The sequence below is a fragment of the Echiichthys vipera genome, assembly GCF_963691815.1.
Source record: "Echiichthys vipera genome assembly, chromosome: 2".
Lineage (NCBI taxonomy): Eukaryota > Metazoa > Chordata > Actinopteri > Perciformes > Trachinidae > Echiichthys > Echiichthys vipera.
The window spans coordinates 9,906,338-9,929,520 of record NC_139827.1 but is presented as its reverse complement, the minus strand read 5'-3'; the positions used below and the strand labels follow the sequence as shown (position 1 = coordinate 9,929,520).

At 39.9% G+C, this 23,183-nt stretch overlaps 1 protein-coding gene across 2 annotated transcripts in view; it reads right to left on the bottom strand.

The window, feature by feature from the left end:
• Positions 1-23,183, bottom strand: part of fbxw7 (F-box and WD repeat domain containing 7) — a 121,847-nt gene that overhangs the window by 81,675 nt on the left and 16,989 nt on the right. Inside the window, exons 1-2 of one of the 2 annotated variants that reach the window (XM_083937993.1) lie at positions 21,248-21,359; positions 20,544-20,620 (exon numbers count right to left, since the gene is read on the bottom strand). The gene's annotated coding sequence lies outside the window, so the exon portion shown is untranslated. Of the gene's footprint in view, positions 1-20,543; positions 20,621-21,247; positions 21,360-23,183 lie in introns of those variants that run through there. The other variant, XM_083937992.1, reaches the window with a different exon arrangement.

Here is a 23,183-nt window from a genome sequence, read left to right as displayed (position 1 = left end):
TGTGACAAATTAAGAATCAGCTATGCAGACTGCATTTCCAAATCTCCTCATTGCATTACATACTAGATGAGAATATATGTTTCGGGAGGCTCACATACTTTATCTGCCTCAGTGAAAATCAATTGTTTTGACCTTGAAGAAAAAGTCACTGGTCCTTTGTATGGCTGCTCCCTGTCTTCTCTGTATGCTCCCGGTTCTGTGGTGGGAAGCATTAGACCTATCTCAGATTGCACAGACCCCCTCGGGACTGTCAGTTCATTGCTGTGAGCTCAGAAGAGGAAGGCTATGAATAGCTAAAGTTATCCCTGCCTTTTACCGGAACGGCCAAGGTTTCCGTAATTAGTTTCCTAAACACAGCATGAAATTTGTTTGTTGTTATTGATGTTCAAACAATTGTGAGCAGTGCAAACAGGGTGAGAGAGGTTGATGCACAATAAGAATGTGTTGCCGATGAAAGAGGAAAAATGTAACGGAGGTTTGATTCATTTGTTGGCCGACAGCTTTAATGCATTTGTTCAATTTCATGGTCTTTTTTAAACATGTTATCATCCAACCTTCATTTAGATCGTTCCTTGACTCAAGTGCCCCTTTAAAGGGCGGGCAGACTATTGTTTCAGAACAGCAGACTGTACAACCATAAAAACAGTTCTTCTGTTGAAGCCTGTAAAGTGGTTGAATTGGTGTTTTGGGGCGACCAACGCATAGAAAGATTCCAGGAACAGTTGTAGTGAACAAAGACTTGGCACACGGCCTTTAGTATTGCAGGACTAAGAATAGAGACTGATGAATGAAACTTGTGCATGCAAGAGCGATGAAGAGGACAAAAATAGCTCTGGGAAGCTGCGGAGAGCAGGTGTGAATTTGTGTCTCCTGAAGCAAAGAGGTGGCACAGGTGCCCAGGAGACGGAGAGCCTCTAAGAGCAAACACAAGACAATTACACTGGGTATTTTTTTCCACCAGATTTTGGGATTCACACACCAAATAGCTCCTGTCCACCAGGAGTCTGCACAGAGGTGTGCATGTCTTTTTTTACTGCTTCTTATTGTTTGGGGGACACAATTTAGTCTGTTGTAAGGTTGTGATACCACAATGATACCATCATTTTAAACTTTATACAATACTGGTATTGTAAATCAATACCCCATAACTCTCTCAATATGAAATCAAAAAGGAAAATAATTCCTAGGCAAACAAAAATAATAACCTGCACACACAATGTACAGAAAAATGCAATTCTAGTTGGCAGAATGGTACTTTACAACAACAGTTTGAGTTTCTCCAAGGTGCACCTGAATGCTCCACTTACTTTACTGTTCATTGTTTTGTTTTGTTTTTTTACATGACTAAATGTTGCCACAGCGTTGACTTTAGGGAATTCTGAGGTTTTTTCTATTTTGGTGTTTTAAAAAGTGCAGCTGCAGGATACTGGTTGTTAGCTTCCCTATCTCCGCATTCACCTTAGTGTCTATACAGAGCGTTTTAGCATGTTTAAGCTAACTATTCTGATTTTCCAGCCTCCAATCTCAGTTATTAGTAATCTTGATTTAAGACACAACAGGCTGTTTTCAGCGAAAAAGCTTTGAAAACACCACTGTATGCTACCTGCTCATCACCAAATGGGACAGACAAGATTTAGCAGCCTTTAGCATCTTAAAAGCAAGATACTTCCCTCAGGAGTTAGTCAAGGCCAAAAGAGGCTAAATGCTGAATAAATATTGGCCTAACTTTTGTCAAGAGGCCACAAACTCTAAAAGCTAATGTTGTTCTGTGTCTGTTGGACGTGGCCAAAAAGAAAATGAATACAGAGTTAACAAACACAAACCGTTTCACTTCTTTCAAAGCTTCTGCTGTTGATCTGCGCTCCCTTGACATGTCAATTTAGACAGAAACTTTGATTATACCCTAAAACATGTTATTATAAATCTCTAGTGGACAACAAATTTTCCATTTTCCTACAATAATAACATGTATATAGACAAGCCTTGATAATTTGTGCCCAGCAGTCTGGCAGTGGGACATGCACCCAGACAGTCCCTGGTGTAGCTGCTGATGGGGAGGGGTTAGTGCCAAGTTGGCACTTCACAGATAAAGCCACAGCTGTGGCTCGCACAAACATTACTTTAGCCTTGTGCACAGACTCAACATGGAGCACTTCAGCAAGAGAGAGCTTCTTTTGGGTGGATTTGAATAGAGTTATCTACATGCTGCGATGGATGGGCAAAGGGTATGCATTACCTTTTGACGGAATAGAGCAGCTAATCAGGTTAGCTGATGCTAATCAGAGCAGCAGCGAACCTGCCTGCCTGACCACTGACTTCACATTCATGTAGTATTTTGATCAATAAAGGCATTCTAACTGCACACTGGGTACACCAGATGTCAGACAGATTTGTATTTGGATGTTATATTTGACTGCAAAATGTCTCACTAAGTACATATTTTCAACACAATTCTTCATTCATTCATCTTCAACTGCTTGTCCCAGCCGGGGTCGCGGGGGAATTTCTTTAAGGAATTTGTGTCACACGTTTATGAAAATAAATGAATAATGGCCAATATATCCTTATTAGGGTTGCTAATATATTCTGTGGGTATTCAAGGTGAAAACTTTACATGTGGTTTTTGGGGAATTTATTGGAATTAACAGGATTAAAAATGGAAACATCGAGGTTATTTGATCAGGCTGTATTTACTGTACCATGTCATATGCAGATAAAAATATACCATATGGGGCACGTCCAAGTCTTCACCCTTTGCTGTATGCCGCCCCCCTCTCTCTATCCCCCATCTCCTGTCAACCTTCAGCTGTACTTCCTAATAAAGGCATAACAAAGCCACAAAAATAATATTAAAAAAAATGTGCTTAATACATATATCCATTATTTTGTCACACACATAATGTGCCATGTGGTGAGTTAGCTTGCTAGTTTACTAATGGACAAAGAAAATTTGAGCAGACAAAGTGGCTGCATGCAAACTCTTTAAACATGGGTTTAAAGTGAACAACGTTAAATTTATAAAAGAAGAAGAAATTCATTAAAGTGATGGTTTAGGATAAAGAATGAATGAAGACAGATTTATTAAGGTGTAATATCAAGCTACATCAACAAGGTGTTAAAAAGGTACAAACTACGTACTTTGCTACTATCTGCTGGTTAACTGAATTATCATAAATATATATACACTCCAGCAATACAATCTATAACTTAAATGAAAGCATTGAACCCTTTGGCTCAGACAGTGCAGTAGTGTTGGTGTGATGGAAGAAGGCACTGTTTATGCAGAGGGTTGTAATTTTACTGAATTCCTATTCGATGGGATGCTGGAAAATGATCCGTTCATGAGATGGAAGAATGTGCTGATGATGCAGTGTTTGGTTACAAGTCAATCAATTGGCATACTTTTAACCAAAACATGCCATAAGACCTAGTATTGCTTTTCTTATGTGTAAACTCTGAACTACCAATAATGGTAATAACGTAGAAAATTGAGTTCTGAGGAGAGGCGCTCATTTTTTCCACTGCACGGCCTTTACAGCAGAATTCCCTTTATCATGTCCCATTAATCATGTCATTTCCCCACGTTACATAAGCTGCCAGTAAATTCACGTTTTATCGGAGTTGGTTGAGAAGGCACTGTTTTGAAGGTAAAGTGAAATGAGACAAAAATGTTCCCTCTGATTTCAGACCGTTTGGTCAGAAGTCACAACCACTGTTTCCAGTAAAGGGTTTGTTATTATTAAAGAATCGTTTAATGGTGCGTGAAAAAACTTTTCTTATTCCAGTAATTACAATTTTGGCCAATATGATCAATGTTTTCTACTGACGTGTGAATGATTTCAGACCTAAAAATGTGGGGTATTTATAAAAAATATCCATTTCAAATGATTCAGGTTCATGATTGTTATGAGGATATTAAGTGTTTGCTGGTGGATGGGGGAGAGAGTGACAATGATTTCTCGCTTTTAAAGAGATGAAACCTGATTAATTAGGCTTTATATTGCACATTGTTGAGAATAAGGAAAGATATTTAGAAGACTGAGCTGAACGCACTCAAATGGCAGCGATAAATCACACCAATATGACCTTAATAGAACAGCGGGAGAGAGTGGAAAAAATATTGGCTGTTCACAAAGCACATGGTAACAGATATAGATTGAGCCGTGTGGATGCACAGCGGCTCCACTTAGATGTTCAAATACTAACAGTGGGACATTAGTGAAGACTGAACAAACCATTAGTGTTTAAAGCTGATCGACATATTCTGTTGTCTGATATCTCGCCTGCTTCCTGAATTACTGGATCATGTGACACAAAAAACTTACGAGCTTAATGAGATTTTTTACTTTTGCAATCATGATATCTTTGAGCCGAGACTTGCGATATTAGAAACAGTTTTGCAGGATTCCTACAAAGTCTAGAAACCTTATAAATACACTGCGTTTGTTGAAACCTAAGTCTCCAATTCTCTGCAGAAGCTATTAATCGATGTTTCTATTTAGAGCTGGTGCCCTGTGATGTCTCAGAGGAAGAAAGTGAAACCTCAACAGAGGGACAGCGTTTTTTCCACATTCATTTCACACTTTCAAATACTTTGCTCAGTGGTAATGCTTTCTCAGAAAAACAATAACTTTTGTTAAACATAAAAATGGCATTATTGTTCTGTCTATAAGCACTACGCCTCCTCTAAAACTGTCACTCATTATCTCTGTATTTGAATTGTTGCCATGCAACAGCCCAATAATACCAGAACATTTTCCTTTGTGGATTTCTATCATTACTCATGAGAGCATAAATCTTTGAAACTAAGAGAATCAATCTCCCTTCTCTACTGTGAGAATGGCCTTCTGCCAGAAGGACTCTGCAAGGGACCCAGTCAGTGCCAGCCAACTATTAAAACAGTCATGTGCATAACAAACACTGAAACAGAGGGAAGCCTAGAAGCCACGGCCATGAGACAGAAGTCTGTGTTAGAGCAAAGTCACACTCTCAATCACACACACTGGCATGTGTGCACAAGCACTCAGACGCACACGTAATCTTGTTTGGGTTTTATTTGTTCCATTAGAAAAAGCTTTTTTCTCCAATAGATGAGAGACAGTAATCACTGTAAACCGGGGGCAGTCTGAAGGCATCCATTTAAATGACTCTGCAAGCTGAAAGCAAGTCCACTGTTGTCAAGGCAGCAAGACATCCATTAAATCACCTGGTTCCATTAAAGAAACAATTACTGCCCTGCTCTCCCTGGTAGCACACTTCTTTTACCTGGGAAATCGAACAACCAAAGAATATAAACAAGGATGCTGTACTTCACATGCAGTGATTTCTGCAATATGCTGTCAGGCCCCATATGTTTCTTGCATTGCACATGGGTGATCACACATAAAAAGCATACAGCGGAGTGATCACGAGGGCATGGAGACAGATGTGGCTGTATCAGTGGCACTGATGCATTGTTACCTTTGGTTGAGGTGGGCAGCCAGTGGCCAGTCGCTGCAGCTGTTCTGAAGTATGGCTAGAGAAGAGATCTGAACAGCATGTTGTGCGGCCCAGTCTCTTCATCAAGGAGGAGATGATGCTGCAACCACAGCCACACATCGACTTGCTCATTAGTAGCCTGGCTGTTCTGGGGTTAGAAGACGTGTGGAATAGAGAGGCGAGCTGCAGACCGCAGCCACTTCCTGGTCCCGGCCGAATCCCCTCAGTTGTCCTCACAGCTAATGCATGTTCTGTAATTATTCCACATGGTTCTGATCCACAGGTACTCCATCGCTTAGATCAGGTTGGTTTTGCCTACAGTCAGCATAATTCACGCCGACGCTCACCTTAATCCACAGTGAGAGTTGGGAAGTACAGTTTGTCGGTCCATTTCCCTCGTGATTGCTTCCTACTTGCTCCACTCCCTCTGCTGTACTTGTACCTCTAAGCAGCACACGCCTCCTGCTGTAGCTCCCCCTTTCTGTTTTGTTTTTTATCACACTCACTCCCATCCACAAAACACCTTCTCCTTATACTGCAAATAATACTCAGGATGCAACGTGTGCCACTACTCCTTTCTGTCTCCCACAATTCCCATGCGTTTCTTTCCACTCCCTCCACTGTCTTCGGCTGCTGTGCAATGAGGATGCTATCCCCGTCAACGCTGCTGCCACCACTGTACAGCCCCCCCCACCCCCATCACCACTACCAGCAGCGGTAAACCACTCTGAGCTCCTCAAACTTGCCGATAAAAGTGCTTCCCTCATATGACATCTGAGCTGGTTGTTCCATTAATTGAGGAAGCAGGGGACAGAATATTATAAGAAATCCAAGCCCTTCTGCATGCACCAGAAGGGCTGATAAGCAGGATACAGTCAGGGACGTGGTGGGGGAGGAGTCCAGGGTAAGCATTTAGGAGACAATAACAGAGCAGACAGACATTATTATGGTAATAATCCATGAGTGCAGTCAAGATGACGCTGATGTCTGCTGTAATCGGTGGAATAAAATGGCCACTTTAAAGGCTGCACATTTCTCACAATATGAGTAGGAAATTGGAATTAAACAGTTCCAAGTTTAATGATAAACCACAGTAAAATTATTGACGTTGACTATTCCTGTGTCAAATTAATCATTAAAATAACTAAAAACCATGTTTGATTACCACGCTTTGCTGTCCAGCATCAACCAAAGACACAGGCGCACTTTATAATGTTTGTTTTGCATTAATGAAGATGGTGGAAAGCAGTGACAGTGCTCCAGAGACTTTTCAGCCTTCTAAAGTCTTAATTTAACAGTCTACTGGTGCCTCTATATCATATAGCAGCACAGCCCACTGTGGATAGACCTAAATCTGGCTTCACAGCCGCTTTCACCTGCACTCGGAGCTCCGGAGGGAGACTGAAAGCTCCACGCCCAACAGCTGCTGTTTGAATCGAGCAAAATTACTATTTCCTCGACCTTTTCACCCTGTGTAGTCTGATATTTATATCATGCCAAGGTATTAGGTATTTTCTCATGTTTATGCAAACAACAATTGCATTGTATTGTCTTGCTGTAATTGTGATTTTCACTATAAAACTTGGTGAAATGACTTGTATATCGGTACTTTTTGAGCGTTGTCAGCACATTCCTAACAATAAGATAGTACTGAAATTTTTGGTCAATGTAATCGTGATATGAAATTTGCATACAGTTTCATCTAGTGGAAAATAAACTCTTGTTGTCACAGTAATTAAGCTCTTCTTAGAGCCACTTGATAAAGCATAATAGTATATGATACACAGTATGCGCATCTCATCACAGATGTTTAACCCGATGAGTCTATGAGTGACGCATAGGGACGACATTAACATTGTTCAGCTCTGTGTAACTGTGTGCCAGAGCTGATGAAGCTGTGAGGCCTTGGGAGGGAGAGATAGTGAGTGGGAGGCGGGCTAATGATGGCAAGACAAAGATAGGTTGACAAAAAAACTGAGAATGGGTCCTCTGTTAAAGGAACAGCAGCAGCTTGCTTTTAATAGCACACGCATAATAAAAAATGGCGCCAGTATCGGTGGCAGTGATATTGAATATCACTGCCACCGATACTAAGACAATGAAAAATGGTAAAGGCTTTGAAGACGCAGCAAAAAACTAACACTAACCATAATGTCTGTTTCCCACATATGGCTGCAAGAAATAAATGTCTTCTAAAGAATGTCAGATGATAAAGTACTAGGGGTGTAACGATACACATTCATACCGAACCGTCACGGTACAGGCTCTTCTGGACGGTACAGGCGGACTGTGGCGCGTTAATATGGGGAATGTACAGTCTTGTTTTGTAGTAGGGAACCGTTTAGCCTCCGGCTCGGCTCGCATGTGTGCAGTAGCAGCCAGCAGTGGGAGTAGCAGAGCAGGCAGCAGCAGGCAGCATAGCAGTAGCACAGGACGCCCCAGACCCCTGCAAGTTTGAATTTCGAATGCCATAACCTAAGTTTAGGCTGTAGTTACAATTATTTAAGAACTACTTTATTTATTGGAGAATTTCAGAATTTCAATTATATGATATTTGTATGTTTCATACTGACAGCTAAACTCTTTAACTGTTGTTTAATTGTTTACTGAAACTTATGTTCGTTCTGACAAACACGGCATTTTCATTTTTCCCCTTAACCATGAACCATATCGTCCTGTACCGTTCGATGACTTCAAAACCGAGGTACATCCTGAACCGTGACTTTATTGTGCCGTTACACCCATAGACATATAAAGAGTAGATGCCGCATCGAACGTTGGGCCGCGAGAAATGCGGCCGCCATCTTGGATCGGTCATTCTCCCAGATCAGTTCTATGAGTGACTCGTTGAGCCTATGAGTTGAGCAGCAGAAGGAACAAGATGCCAGAGCCCCGTGCAGCGTATTCCTGCTCTAATCTAATATTACAATATTACAATTCATAATCAGTACGGTACAGTACAATTTTAAACAATTAGACATAAAGCCATGCATTTTTTAATGTTATAGTGAGTCCCTCAGGCTGTGGCAGGTAGATAAATATTTAGCTGCCAGAGGAGCTGCTGTCCCTTATTTTATTATTATTATCTTGTCACAGTAGAGGCATGGAGATTAGCCTCTGTGGGAATGTTAGTTAATTTACCCCCCGGCCAGATGTGTGTGTGTGTGTGTGTGTGTGTGTGTGTGTCTGTGTGTGTGTGTGTGTGTGTGTGTGTGTGTGTGTGTGTGTGCCTGTGTAGATATGAAAGGAGAAGCAGGGAGGAGAGGGGTTGTCGTACATGTGGTCTAGTGTAAATGATTGCACATTTCCAGCAGTAGGTCAGCGGAGGATGTGCTGGGGTTTCATGAGAGGAAGACACTTCAGAGACAGTTAATCTCAGGTCACCTCAGATATTCTCAGTTTTGTTTTTTTAAATATTGAACATGACATTGAGATGAATTATGAGATAATTTTTCATGTCATGTCACTTTTTTTTTAAAGTTTAGACTATCAAAGGAGAAGTGACGGAATCTGACCAATATCCTTTGCTGTTAAACTGTTTCATCAAACAGGAGCAACATGATGTGGGGTTTATTATAAAGAATGAATTAGAGATTTACGAGGCAAGCGTGACATGTATTTCCACTCTGTGCCCGATATTTTCACAGCTGAACAAAATGTTCCACACATTTTTACTTGGTTCTCCACATCTCCACTTAAAGCAGGACGAACGTCACATGTTTGTAAACCAGAGCTGATGAGTCCAGGCTTTTTTAGTTCAGTTGTACCACAGAAGTTGAAACAGTCTGAAAAGAAAAAATCATACATTTATTTAACTAAGGAAAAATCTTAAATGGTTTGTATAATTTAAAATGGATATTACTGAACTATGCCCCGTGTTTTTGTTTGCACATTAAATACAATTACTACATCATTAAAATATGTAATAAAGAAGACATTCACATAATTAGACCTTGCCTAAAAACAAAGGACACAGTCATTTTAGATACTATACAAAGTACTCCTCCAACATCACTGTCTTTTAGAATGAGAGCTACACTCTACACTTGGTAACTGTGCAAGAACAAAACAGTGTGAAAATGATCGATTTAACAAAATGTTATATATATTTTTATACCACACACACTCGCTCAAATGTGGACCCTCCCTCTCCTCTCCACTACCACGGCTATGCGACTGGCAGAGCATGAATCATTTCTGAATATTTATTAACATATAGGGTTCGGCTCTTGTTTTTGTTTTTTAGTGCTTTAAATGGAAGTGTGTCTGTTTGACTTGTATTTAGATGTGTCCAAAATGTCATCTCTCTCTCTGACCTAATTGTATTGATACTCTTGATTTATATGTATTCTAATTTTCTCTGTGGGTGTGTGTGTGTGTGTGTGCATGCGTGTGTTTGTGTGTGTGTGTGTGTGTGTGAGAGAGAGAGAGAGAGAGAGAGTGAGTGAGAGAGAGATGTATGTATTCATGTATGAAATATAGCCTATTAATACTCTATAAATGATTTCTATTGTTGTGTTTATATTTATAGTGTTTGCAAAACATCTATCATACATCACATATATCATATATCAGAATATTCTATTACTGTTAATCCCACTATGAATATTAAAATACGCTGAACCGTGTCCTGTCCTTACACTGAGTGGAGCGGGCGACCGGGCCAAGATGGCGGCTCCACCGCTCGTCAGCGCCAATAGGCCCAACGTTCGATGAGGCGTCTACTCTTTATGTCTATGGTTACACCCCTATTAAGTGCTGATTAGAAGCACAAGAATCAACATCCCTGCTATTCGAACAGTGTGAAGATTTTCTGTTACAGTAACAATTGGTCTAATTATCGAAACGTAAATTGAACAACTTTTAAAGCAATGCAGCAACAGTGGTTATTTCAGCCATGGTTGATGAGAGGAAGAAAACAGAGGGTGAAAATGTTGTTATAAAGACGGGTTCGCATCATTGCTTCAAGTATGCGGATGACGCAATGATCCAAAAATGATCAAACGATACGACACTGGTGTTTTTTTGCCATTAAATCCGGTCTGAACGCAGCTTTATAGCTCAAATTGAAGCATCTGAGCGCAGACACGTCTCATCTATTGAGATGTCTGGTTTAGAGAAAATCTGTGTCTAGTAATGTCCACTTATGTCTTTACATCAGGTTTCTATGAATATATGCCACCTCTGAAATTGGCTTCATGTTTGAATACATCTTTAATAGGTCAATTACAGTTTGTATCCACAGAGGGTACCAAAGTGCCTGCCTGCCTTGTTCAGTATTCTACATGCTGGCTTACTGGGTTAAATGATGCAGAGAGATCCACTCTCAAATCGACTGCCATTAGTCTTTTTTCAGGTGAATATTGCAAAAATGGCAAGAACTGTTATTACTACATCCATTTATGTGGGTTCGAGTGCATCATGCTTAGGTTTGCAGCTGTGACAGACTGACAATTGTGGCCATCATAAAAAGGTGGTGAAAGGGGCATTAATGAAGCACTTAAGCTGTTCTCCGTGCTCACTCACTGGCACATCTTTGTGTTGTTGATGGGAGTGCTACTAAAGGCGACACCGCACTGTGATTCATTGCAGCAGAGATTTCCTGAAACACCAGGTTGCCGTCTCCCCGGAACAAACAGCACATCAGGAGAGAAACTGAACGCAGACTATCTGCAATCATCTATAAAGAAAAGCGAACGCTGTCAGACTAGAACAAGGACAAAGGGTTGCATGTTTTAAAAAGTCCAGCCTTTACATAACGTATGCAGCAGCAGTGAACATTAAGACAGTATAGTGACAAAATGTTTAATCTTAAATCAAAATGCTCCATAACAAAAATAAATCATCATGTTTACTGTTTTGTTCTTTTCTAGGCCCTCACTAAAAGACGGGGCAGGGGGAGAGGGTGCCCTGTTCATAATGTATGAATATTGCTTTTCACTGTGTCAGCTTACGGCTTCAGTATTGATCCATAAAGAGGAGACTCGCTGCACCATAACGGAGCGTTTCCGCAGAAGACATAATGACTCACGGCTTACAAGCAGCACTTACAGGTAGTCACAAATCCCAGTGGGCCAGCTAGACTGGCAAATAACATAGTGTGAATATCACTGTGTTATTATTTGTGCTATGAACAAAATGACTACTAATTTTACATTCTACGGTGCGTTTACTCAAGTAATATTCAGCAGTACATTAACTGAACGAAAGCTGCACAAATCAATACTGCGCTCTAAAACGATCTGTTACCTGTGCCCAACGAGAAGAATCAGGGACAGGACAAAGCAGTTGATGAGTTTACAAGAAATGCAATATGCAACATCAATTCAATTTGATAAATGACACAAAAATGGGAAATGCTAATCTGCAAATATTAATACCAGCATACAAAGAGTTACGTAGTCCAGGTCTGTTATTATGAAAAGTGTGAATGGGAAAAAGGTGGATCTGAGTGCCTTCATCTAGGTTGAAGGAGTAAATTTTACTGTCTTGGTAGCAAGTATACAACACAACGGCTGACGAAAAACCCCACAGCAGCCTAAAGGCCAAAGCAGCTTTCTTAACGTTAAATTTAACTTCAACCGAAACCAAGTCAACCTATCCCCCTGGATGATGATAACTGTACTCATCTCACCACAGACGCCTGTGTCACTGCTGTCTCATCTTCCGTTGTCGTCTGAAATGTGGCGTCATTACACCACATGGTGCTCCCCTCATGGTGAAGACAATGCAATTCATTTTTAAAACAATGATTCACACTTAATCTCTATTCACTGAGATCAACACATGTATAACCTTTAATTAGCCTCATTCGATCGTCATTCGTGTTTCAAATTGAAAAAAGAAAAGTGTCAAACACAGAATGTTTTGTTTTTGCATTCAGGTTTGTTTTTTTCCAGCTGCTGAAAGAAAAAGGGGGTTTGGTGAGCATTAAAAATGTGTCTCGGTGTCTCAGAGGTCTATATTAACACCTCAAAAAGTTCAAGATTGGTGAGAGAACGCCTTTTTCAATCTGAAGCTGAGATGGTAAAGGCAGAGATACAAATGGAAACCATAGTGCAACCTGACACTTTAATATCCTCCCTCTAAATCTAATCTTAAAACTAGATCCTATTGTGTTTTTTATGGACTAAAAGAGAACTTTCACGTTTGATTCTCTGTAAAAGCTAGTGATGAAGTGAAATCCGTTTAAGCATCACATTTGTCCCTGTAATTTCCACATGGAAACATCTTGTGTGGGGAAATGTTTCAGACATGCTTTGCTTATTGTATGTTCACATCCTCAGTCCTCAGAATACTATAGCACTACCACAAACACATCAATAATTATATTTAGAAAAACATGTTTCAATGATTCAAACTCTTGCACTTTATCTTCAATCGCTCTCTTGTGATGCCTCTTGCTATCATTTGTCATTACCGAAAGATAACATTTCATTACACAGTCTTTCAACCATGGCAGTTTACTTCTGAGACATGTCCTAAGCTGCACAAATGTGTTTGCACGCACCAATCCTACTTTGTCTCTCTCCTGAGTCCCGATACAACTCTAGTACCTAAATCCTTGTTGTGGACTGATATGGAGTTTTGGTGTGTTAGCTGGGGACCCTGTAGAAGGAGCTAGATTCAACCAATTGGGATATTTGCTACTTTGACTACTACATGTGATCTCTTATTATTTGTCTTGTGTTTTAAAGTTAGTTTGGATCTTCTTCTTCTTTCTCTAACTTTCTATGAAAAGTATTTTTTCCCACGCTTGCTAAAACTGTCACTTTGTCATGACAGCACTGTGAGGCATCTGTGAAAACGTGATGCACCTCTGAATCGAGCTGCCTCAGCTTTAAAGCCAATGCAAAACAAGAAGACAGAAAACGTACAGATAGAAAGAAACTACAAATTATATAACATGACAATATCTTAAACATTATAATATACCATTTTCATACAGCCCATCCCTAAAACCTAAACCAAACATCTACAATTAAGTCACATGATCATAGTTTTTCTTAATATGATTATATGTCATGATGGCAGTGTAAAATATCCATTTAAAAGCCAATTACTTCTCTTTTTTCCTGCAAAATAGAAAAGGTTTACCCACCTCTACGCCCTTGATTTAACATTTTTTAAGTCCCAGTCGATTAAAAAGCCATTTGGGCTGCAACTGCTGTCTGTCGTGTAAATCAACGGCCCGTTTTTTATCGAGAATACTGATCAAGCCTCTAATGTGACATTAAAGGTAGACCGTTGTAACCACTGGCTAATGCACAAAGCTTAGGGTCTATAAACTCCACAAACAAAACAACACAACCGTTAACTTTATTAGAACTTCACCTAACTAGATTATTCACCCAACACTGACCTGATCGGGAGTGTTTAAATCTCAAAGTGATGAGCAACACGCTTTGAAAGAGCGATACGAATTTGTAAATCATTTCGGTGGTTTATCAAGCGGCAAATTGTGCCATTATTCTCTTCAAACCAATTAGTGTATGATACATTTAAGTGGGCTGGCAAATGATGTCCTCAATTATCATGAAGCTCCCAAATTTGACACACTGAGGGAAAACACTGATGAAGTGGGATAGTAAACAAAAGTGTACACCCTCGCCGCTGTTCTCACAGTTGCATCCTGTCATAAAGGTCATCTATTCAGTTTCTGAGAGAAGGATTAAGAATGAAATATTAAAACAATGTTGCAATGTGACATTTAAACCAAATAAAATCCTCAATATGACCAAAATATGTGACTAAGCTTGCAGACAGTCTTTTTCTCTGAGTAGGCTGCACTCTAGTGGAGAAAAGGCAGACTGTGGATTATTTCTCACATTTTGAGACTATTAAAGCTTCACTTAATTTATCAGTAAGGTTGGTTCTTAAAGGATAAATATGGGGTGTGAGGAGCTGGTATATCACTCTTATCATCATTTCTAAAAAGTAATGATATAAAGCATACAAAAAAAAAAAAGACTTGACCATGTCTGGGCACCACGCCAAGGCAAAAAGAGGTCCAGTTAACTCACAACTTCCTGTGTCCCAAACAAAGACAGAGAAGGATTTCCTGTTTCCAACAGGATCTCGAAAGCATGAATGACTGAGAAAGTGTAATCCACACCCCCCCAAAGGATGATACAGATCCTCGCATCAACACCTATCCTTTCCTGTTACAATAACACAACACAAAGTGGCCTCAAAAGCATAGTGATAAAAATGAAAAACAAAAAAGAGCTGATTTGATAATAGACTGCCCGCCCAACCTACTTAATACAGAGGTGAGATATAATGTTAAACCACAAAAACATAACAGAAAAGAAATGAAAGCCGAAAGCTGGAACTGGAGGCTGCTCGTCACTTATTACTCATCTTCTGCATCCATCATCACCTCAGAAAGTTGACATTCTTAAAAGGAAAGTCATTCAAAAGTGCCGTACAAGTCCACATAACAATACGTGACTGCTTAACCACATTAACAGAGCCTGAAGCAAGTAGTGCTGCTGACGACTGTCACTGCTGTCGGTAGGTCATGCCTTAATTTTGAATTATTTAAAAAATATAATCTTCTTAGCTGGGAAAACATCATGAAATAGTAGTGTGCCCAGTTTATAAGATTATGCAGAGCCTAGCTCCTCCTCCTCTGTCTGTTTTCATCAACTTCAAATCTACCGCAAACAGAGCTACTAGAGATGAAGCTAGGAGGGACTGCACGATCCTGTTTAAAATAACTGCATTTAGCCAGGTCATCTTTTTCCCATCACAGTCCCCATCACATCATCCATTTAAGAGTTGTGTTTGGAAAAAGCTTATTGAGAACCAACAGTGTCAACACATAGTATCCTCCACCTTTAACTTGACTGTATTTGAATCATCTACTCTTTGAATCTCTTCTGTTCATGTTGTTTACCCGTATTGTCTCTGCTTTTGTCCACAAGGTTTATGTTTTTAACTCTTGTACATACGGCATTATCTTTATCACTGCATGATGCCTAACAACATCAGGCAGAACATCAGGTCTGCCAATGAAAACCAGTCTGCTAACTCGGCTGCATTTACACTTGTTTGAATGTTGATTCATGTACATTGAACTTTTTTTCAAATAATTTAATTATTAAATTAATTATTATTAATATTAAAAGGTCCAGTATTGTAAAAAGTGAGATTTCCATGTATTATTTGTAACATGAAGCAGGTGGAGGTGCTTAAAATACTGTGAAAGTATCAAAGCGCTCCATCAATGGAGAAATGCACATGTATTCAGAAACTGTGTCTTTAAAAAGGGGCCAGCATGACTTCTGTACAGTTGTGACAGCTATACAATATAAAAAGGCAGCAACGATGGTAAAGAGACCCGGACAACGCAGATGCAAAAGACCCGGAAACACTGACCAATCAGTATGAGAAAGATAGTGTGGGGGTTTTTTTACATTAAAGCATCTAAACATTTTAAGTATGAATCTGAAAGTGAGCGTAATATGGGATTGTATGGACTAACATGGGGAATAAATGTTCTTGAGTGTACAATTTGTTTATAGAAGATGCATTTGGTACCTCAATACTTTTTATCTGTTGCAGACTCGTTTACTTGAGTGATTTCTCATTAGGACTCCTGGTCGTGTGCAATAAACCTGAAGTTAATCACTAGCAAAATATGTCCACATTCAAAACGACAGAATCACTGCGGTTTAACATGTTTAACCTGTGTAGACTTCTGAAATGGTCATCAGCACTGATTTCTTTACCATCCCAGCCATCCTCCATTATCAATTGTGCGTTTGCTCTTCTTCTCTGGAGCAGGCAAAGGGCTGTTCTGAATTATTTACAGAGAATGAGTGGGTGAGAGGTGTGGGACTGATTAGGAGTGACACAGAGGATGGCTAAATCTCACTCGTTTTCAAAAGTCTGCTTAGGAAGCGGTTTCAAATGCAAATTTTAAAGGACCCTTTCATGAAATGACAGCAGTGCACTTCTTCCTACAGGGATTCTGCAGTCACCTTTTCACTGGAATTCACTTTTCTTTTCCTCCGTGTTCATTAAAGTTTATGGTTCTTGGTTCGATTATGTGCATCTTTCAGCTCTGTCAAAAGTCATTTGACCACCCTCTAATAAACTGATTGATTCACTTTGTCTCCCAACACAAAAAAACGTAACAAAGAAAAATAATAGAAACATGAATAGCAATAGCAAGCAAAGATGGAGAATTTATAGTATCATTTCAAAACTCTGATCATAACCGATTTTCAACAGGTCAGATAGTGATATTCAGGTGGGTGAGGGCGACGGGGATGATTCTGAGGATGAGGACAGCACACCAGCACACAGACAGCACATTTGTAATAATAATAATAAAACACATGCAAGGACTCAGTGTGCAAGGTTTATGTGCGTAACGTTTTCTTTTTTGAGCCACAGATTTTAAAAACGTGATTAAAAATACAGACCTAATGTGTTCACAGTCTTGGTCAGCTTAGCTAAGAGTCACAATGTTTTCTTCCTTTTAATCTTTCAATTCATCTGCATAAAACATGTGGTCCAGAGTTTGAGTCCCTCGGTGACCAAGTCCTTTTTGCCAACAATGTAGCAATTCAAGCATGTGGTATGTTTTGATGCGCTCATCGAGTTCAATCTGCTTGGACACCAATCACTGACTCTCGCAACTAGATATTTTTATTTATTTTGCAACAGGACGGTTCTTCCATTTACCAGAGAAAGTCATAATTTTTCTTGAGCACAAGGAGATGACACTGGGATACACATAGGGAAGTTGCACTTGGGATGAAAATTCAATCCTGAAACCATCATCCTAAATTATTCAAAAGCCCCATATCAAATTTCCTTTCTTCCGGTCCCTGAGACCAGGGTAACAGTTTTAGGTGGAAGACAATGTTAACATTTTGACATTTGAGTGCCAGACTACACTTTAAAAAAACAGCAACGAGCCAAGCAAAGGCACTGCTGTGTGCTATCACTTTACCTTTAATTCACCAGCGCGTGCCGAGGATGAATAATTGACGACATGCACCACACTCACAGCTTTAAAGGAAGAGATCCCCCTTACAGCAATGAGCACCGAATACGCCATAAACACATTAACTGTCTGCCTTTGGACAAATACACCATCAACCTTTAGGTAAACAATGATTAATATTTGCGACCTGACCTCATGAAAATGTGCAACGCACGCACACACACACACACACGAATCGGAAGCCTCAGAGTGAATCCATCTCCTGTTTGTTCATAACGACTCCCAACAACTTCCACTGTGTCTCGTGCACAAGTGTGATTGGTTTGCATCCTGCCTGAGATGCTGACAATGAAACACAGGGTGGGGCCTTTCATACACACCAGAGCAATCATGTTCTTCACACATTACTCAAGTATGGGAGCTAATGTAGACTACACACTCCGATGTGAAATATATCAGACATCTTTTACTTTTGGTGGGGCACAATTTTTACTCTTTGTCATAGAAAAAACACTGGTATTTAGAACAAGAGCAAAAGCTAAAAGGACCACACAGTTAAGGAAATAATGGTATGAATAATGACACTGAGATGTAGATATCACCGCTATATGATGTTGCATATAGAGCTGAAACAATCAATCATTTAGTAACATGACAGACAATTAATCTGCAACAACCTGGATGAGCAAGTAATCAATTTGCTTGTTTGTTTGTTTTTTATATCACTGCAAACTGGATATCTCTGAGTTTTGGACTGTTTGTTGGACAAAACAAGCAAGCAAGCTGAAGACAGCACCTTGGGCTCTGAGGACTTGTAATGGGAATTTTTCTTTATTTTTATGACATTTTGTAAACTATAAAAAAATCTGTATATTAATTGAGAATGAAAGTAAGCTGTAGTCGCATTGATTGCAGTTATGTCTGCGGGCACTGTGGTTAATCCGTCGATTGGGTGACTGAGTTCATAAAAAATAACACGCTGATTTATGAGTTACAGTACATTACACATTTTAATCCAGGTCTGTGTCATGGCAATGTGGGCCCCGTGGAATGGAAGTATCCAACAGATACTGCGAGACACCGACACTCCTTTCCACGGGGACATCCGCCATAGGGATGGACCAAACACCGTTCATCTGAAGGCAATGGCCACATTACCATGATACAGACCTGGATTGAAATGGGTAAAGTACCTCTTTAACAGCGGATGACCTGCAGGTGGGTCAAATGATACATTATTGAAGAAAATATTAATTACATTCTATAAATGTGGCAGAGAGCAGAACAGGAACAGCAGCTTCACTGATTATTTTAAAGGCTAATGTTCTGCTTAGTTCTGCTTCTGCTGTCAAGTTTATACTATTATATATTATTATATATACTATTATACAAATATTATTTGTACGTGAGCAGGAGAGGAGAGGACTCTGGACCTGATGTATGCCAACATTAAGGATGCATACATCTCTTCTCTCCCCCTCTGGGCAGGTCAGATCATAACCTGGTTCACCTCAAACCCTGCTATGTGCCTCTGGTGAAGAGGAAGCCTACGACCAAAAGGACGGTGAGGAGGCGGCCTGAGGAGGCTTATGAGACACTGCAGGGCTGCTTTGAAGTGACTGACTGGCCTGCACTGTGTGAGCTGCATTGTAAATATTAATTTCTGTAAATTTAAATTTGATATTTCATATATATATAGTTTTATATTCTGTTTTTCTTATATATGCTGTCTGTATAATATTTTTTGTATGTATGTCTGGAGTGCTGTAACGAAAATAATTTCCCCCTGGGAGAACTAAAGTATTTCTGATTCTAATTAGCAAAACTAATATCTGTAGTTATCAGACTTGCACTTTGCGGAGGAGACCTGCACTGTCGGACATGAAAGTTCATGTGAATAGATGTAAAGTGGAGAAGATAACTCATTTGGGTGGGTGGCGGGGGCTTATTTAAGAGTTGGATTTGAATGGCGTTAGATGTACATCTCTAAGCCGTAGAAGCCACAGTCACACTAACTGCTATTAAATAAAAATGTGTTGTGAGTAACTCCAAAGTGAAAGCATGTTTTCTGCCCTGTGATGTTAAAGTTGAAACAAACTGCCTTTAATCTACAACGACATGTGGTTGTGCATTTAGGATTACTTACACGTATAAACTCTGTCATCTTTCTTTCATCGGAGCAGAGAAGAAAAAGAAGTCATCATTACTGTTCTTAAGACATGAAAACAAGACCGTAAAGCGTAAGTGAGATACTCACATTGCCAACATTCTTGTAGACCTTTTCAGTCTTTTCAATCTTTTAATTCTTTTAATTCTGTGCTGTCATGATATTAACTGTTTTTAAATGTTTAATTATCATTTTGTTATATAGTTTGCTATTGTTTTGATCCCTTCCTGCAAAACAGTGTTTCCTCTGCATCATTACAACCAGTGTTTCTTATAGGATGAGCACTTTTTACAGTGGTTGATGCCTCGGCAGCGTGGGAATAAAATGTACTTGATAACAGACCCTTACATGGGAAATGTGTTGCTAGGAAACAACTGGGTTCAAGCTTACATCCTATCAGCTGTTGGCAACACCTAACAAACACTAACAAGATGTGAACTTGAGCTGATTCTAATGTTTCTGAGTGAGTGAAAATGTAAAACAGGTCTGTATAGAAAAAGAGACTTCCGCATCGCCTTATAAATGAGAGTGTTATATCCTTGTTTGTTTTGTTCACTGTTTGTCTTTCAGGTTTTATTATCTGAAAACATGATGAACATAATGTTGTTCAAGGACAGAGAGAGATATTTAGCCCGCAGTCGTAAGAATAGAAATATGATTATTGGAGCCTTGTAGATTTTATTTTTAGCCATCTGCTCTATATTTTGATCCCAACATCCAAACCAAGCTTCTGCACTATGATAAAAATGGAGCGATTTAAACGGCTTCTTCGTCATCTACAACCAACGTGTGTACTCTGAACTATCCAAAACAACCACCAAGCTCACCTTTCTTGTGTGTAAACCAATGCGATAAGCACCGCATTCAGCACAAGCTACAAACAGACAAAAACATCCTGACCCCTGAAAAGTTCACACAGCTGCAGTGCTTACTTACAGTTCGCTCTGTCTGTCTTTGTTCAGGCCACAATTGATCTTTTCCACTCCGGGTCGGACTCCAAGGGTTGATTCTTTCTGTGGACAAAGAGGGAAAAAAGAGCTGTCAGTACAGCTATCTCAGAGGTCATCAAAGAGTTAACAGGCCGTGGGGCCGTCTGGAATATGAGAGGAGAAAGAAAGAGGCGCAGAGTAGTGAGATAAGGATGTTGGCATTTCACGGTTTATTCTCTAAAACGCAGACAGAACATGCCAGTTCTTCAAAAAAACCTACAACAGAACAATTTAACAACCTGGCAAAACATAGAACACCTGCATCAGTGTGTAACAGTGAGTCACCAGCACAGATGCGTCAGTTCTTCCTCAGTCTCGTCTGATGGGAAGTGAACAGGGGGAAGCTGCTGGCACACCCGTGCACAGCAAACAGCATTAACATGATGAACATATTTTTATTTATTAAATCAATTCATGTTCTCTGTTCTCCATGGTACAAACTCATGTTGTCACGTAAGTAGTCAAAGAATTTGTCACAATATAAGACATCAAAAATGGTGTTCAATCCATTTTTATTTACCTAAATGTGGATGAAAAGATGTGTCCGGCCCTTTGAAAGAACAGATGTAGACTAACTCTTCTTCCCAGGTCCCAATTCAAAGCTGTTTCTGAGCTTATATTAATATGAATGAAAATGGAACAATGGGAGACCTGAAACAGCTGTGACGCAGTTTGTAAGAAAGAGGAAATATCAACAACCAAATAAGAGCCCAGTGAAAAATGCACAAAGGATTTAATGGTAATTTAACATTTATCACTATTATTTGACCTTAAATGTATTTCAGTAGCTAATCTAACCCAAACTACATCATCATCTGTTGAAATTCTCCACCTTAAAATCAACACTGCATGAATCGTCTCACAGTGTAAAGCTTATTTCTGTACACCAGACTATGATTTGCTGTGCCAAAACACATATACAGCCTTTTCAATATGAGAAATGGAGCTATTGGTTTTGAGCAGCTGCATACAAACATAATAAGACCCACTAGACTCCCCAGCAGCAGCAGCAGCAAGAAGCTGGCTTGTGCGGAAAGAATAGGATTTCTAAGTTGACGTAAACAAAACTGAATCTGGACTTTGAGTTCTGGGAAACGAACAGATGCCCAGACATGCTATCCAGCTGTTTGACATCTGATAACCGTGAGACAGAAGGATGGTAGACAGAATGAAAAGTCTCACAATTCATGATTTTTATACATGTTTTTATTTGCAAGAAGTCAAACTAGAATCACCGCCTCACGGTCGCAGGACTCAACCAAAGAGTCCTGTTGCAGTTTACATCCATGTCTGTCCAGATTCATAATTAAATAGGTATTAAGAGTATTTGTGTCATTATATTGATATGTATGAATCCCGTAAATAATTTCCAAACATGTTGTCTTCGCTTGAAGGCTATTTTACAAAGAAGCACAGAGGACCGATGGGGAGCTTCATCACAACAACATTCACCTGAAGCTCAATATCAAAAACCAATGGGCTTGCGGCGCAACCAGAGGAAAGGGAAGACCCCTGTGCTGGATGTCATCCACAGAGAGAAAGTAAGGAGGGTGGACTCTTTCAAGTACCTTGGAGTCCACCTCAATAAAAAGCTAGACTGGCCCCACAACATTGAAGCACTCTTCAGGAACGGACAGACAGGACTGTTCCTCCTGAGGAGACTGAGATCCTACAATGTGTGAAACAGACTGCTGCTGCAGATCATTGCGGAGAGAAGGATCAAGGACAAGATGGACGGATTGACAATTGTATGCGCAAACTGAAGCTTTGAGTGTTTAACAGTGCAAAATCTGCTTCTGGGGTGATGTGATGAGTCCCTTCGGCTCAAAGGGTAGCGTACAAAGTATACACTTAATTGTGATATACAGTAGGGCGCTATACTAGTCAGTTTTGGCTCTGTGAAGCTCTCTTTAATATGGACACCAAGGTTTGCCACTTGTGTTTCACCCACTCTGCGAGCTGTTAACCAACCCATGTATTCAGATACAAAATAAGCCACTTTTTCATTCTTTTATCAAGGGGATAACTAAGAGCTTTCTAGGAAAGATCCTGAATGCTTCCCAGAGGCGAGCGCAGAGGTTACGGATGCCTGCAACTTTAGTCTGGGTCAGCTGTGTTGTGCCAAATATGAGTCCACGTGGAGGAATGTAACTGCTGTGTTCCCTGGCCTCTGTTCAGTTTGAGTAGCGCTGATCAAAATATGAGAGAAGCAGTGGGTTATGCAACAGTGTACAAAATCATTGCTCTCATCCAGGATTTGTCGTGGAAAATAATACAAGTTCTAAGTATCTCCACTCGTATGTGCACTTATGTGCGCTTTAACTTGAAGGACACAGCAGTGGTATTAAATCTAATGGACACCCTTTCTTTTTCATTCTTTCAACATGCTTTTAATGTAATTGTCTCTTATCTGTATTAACCCTCTGTCTAAAAAGCTATATTTTAGCCCCTTCTGAAAAAGCCCAGTCTGCTCGGATTGGACAGTGTTTCCAGGTCTTCTTCATCTGCGCTCTTGGCTTCTCTACACCATCACTGCAGCAAGGGAATGACTGCAATGATATATATACAGTATAGTTGTGACATCACA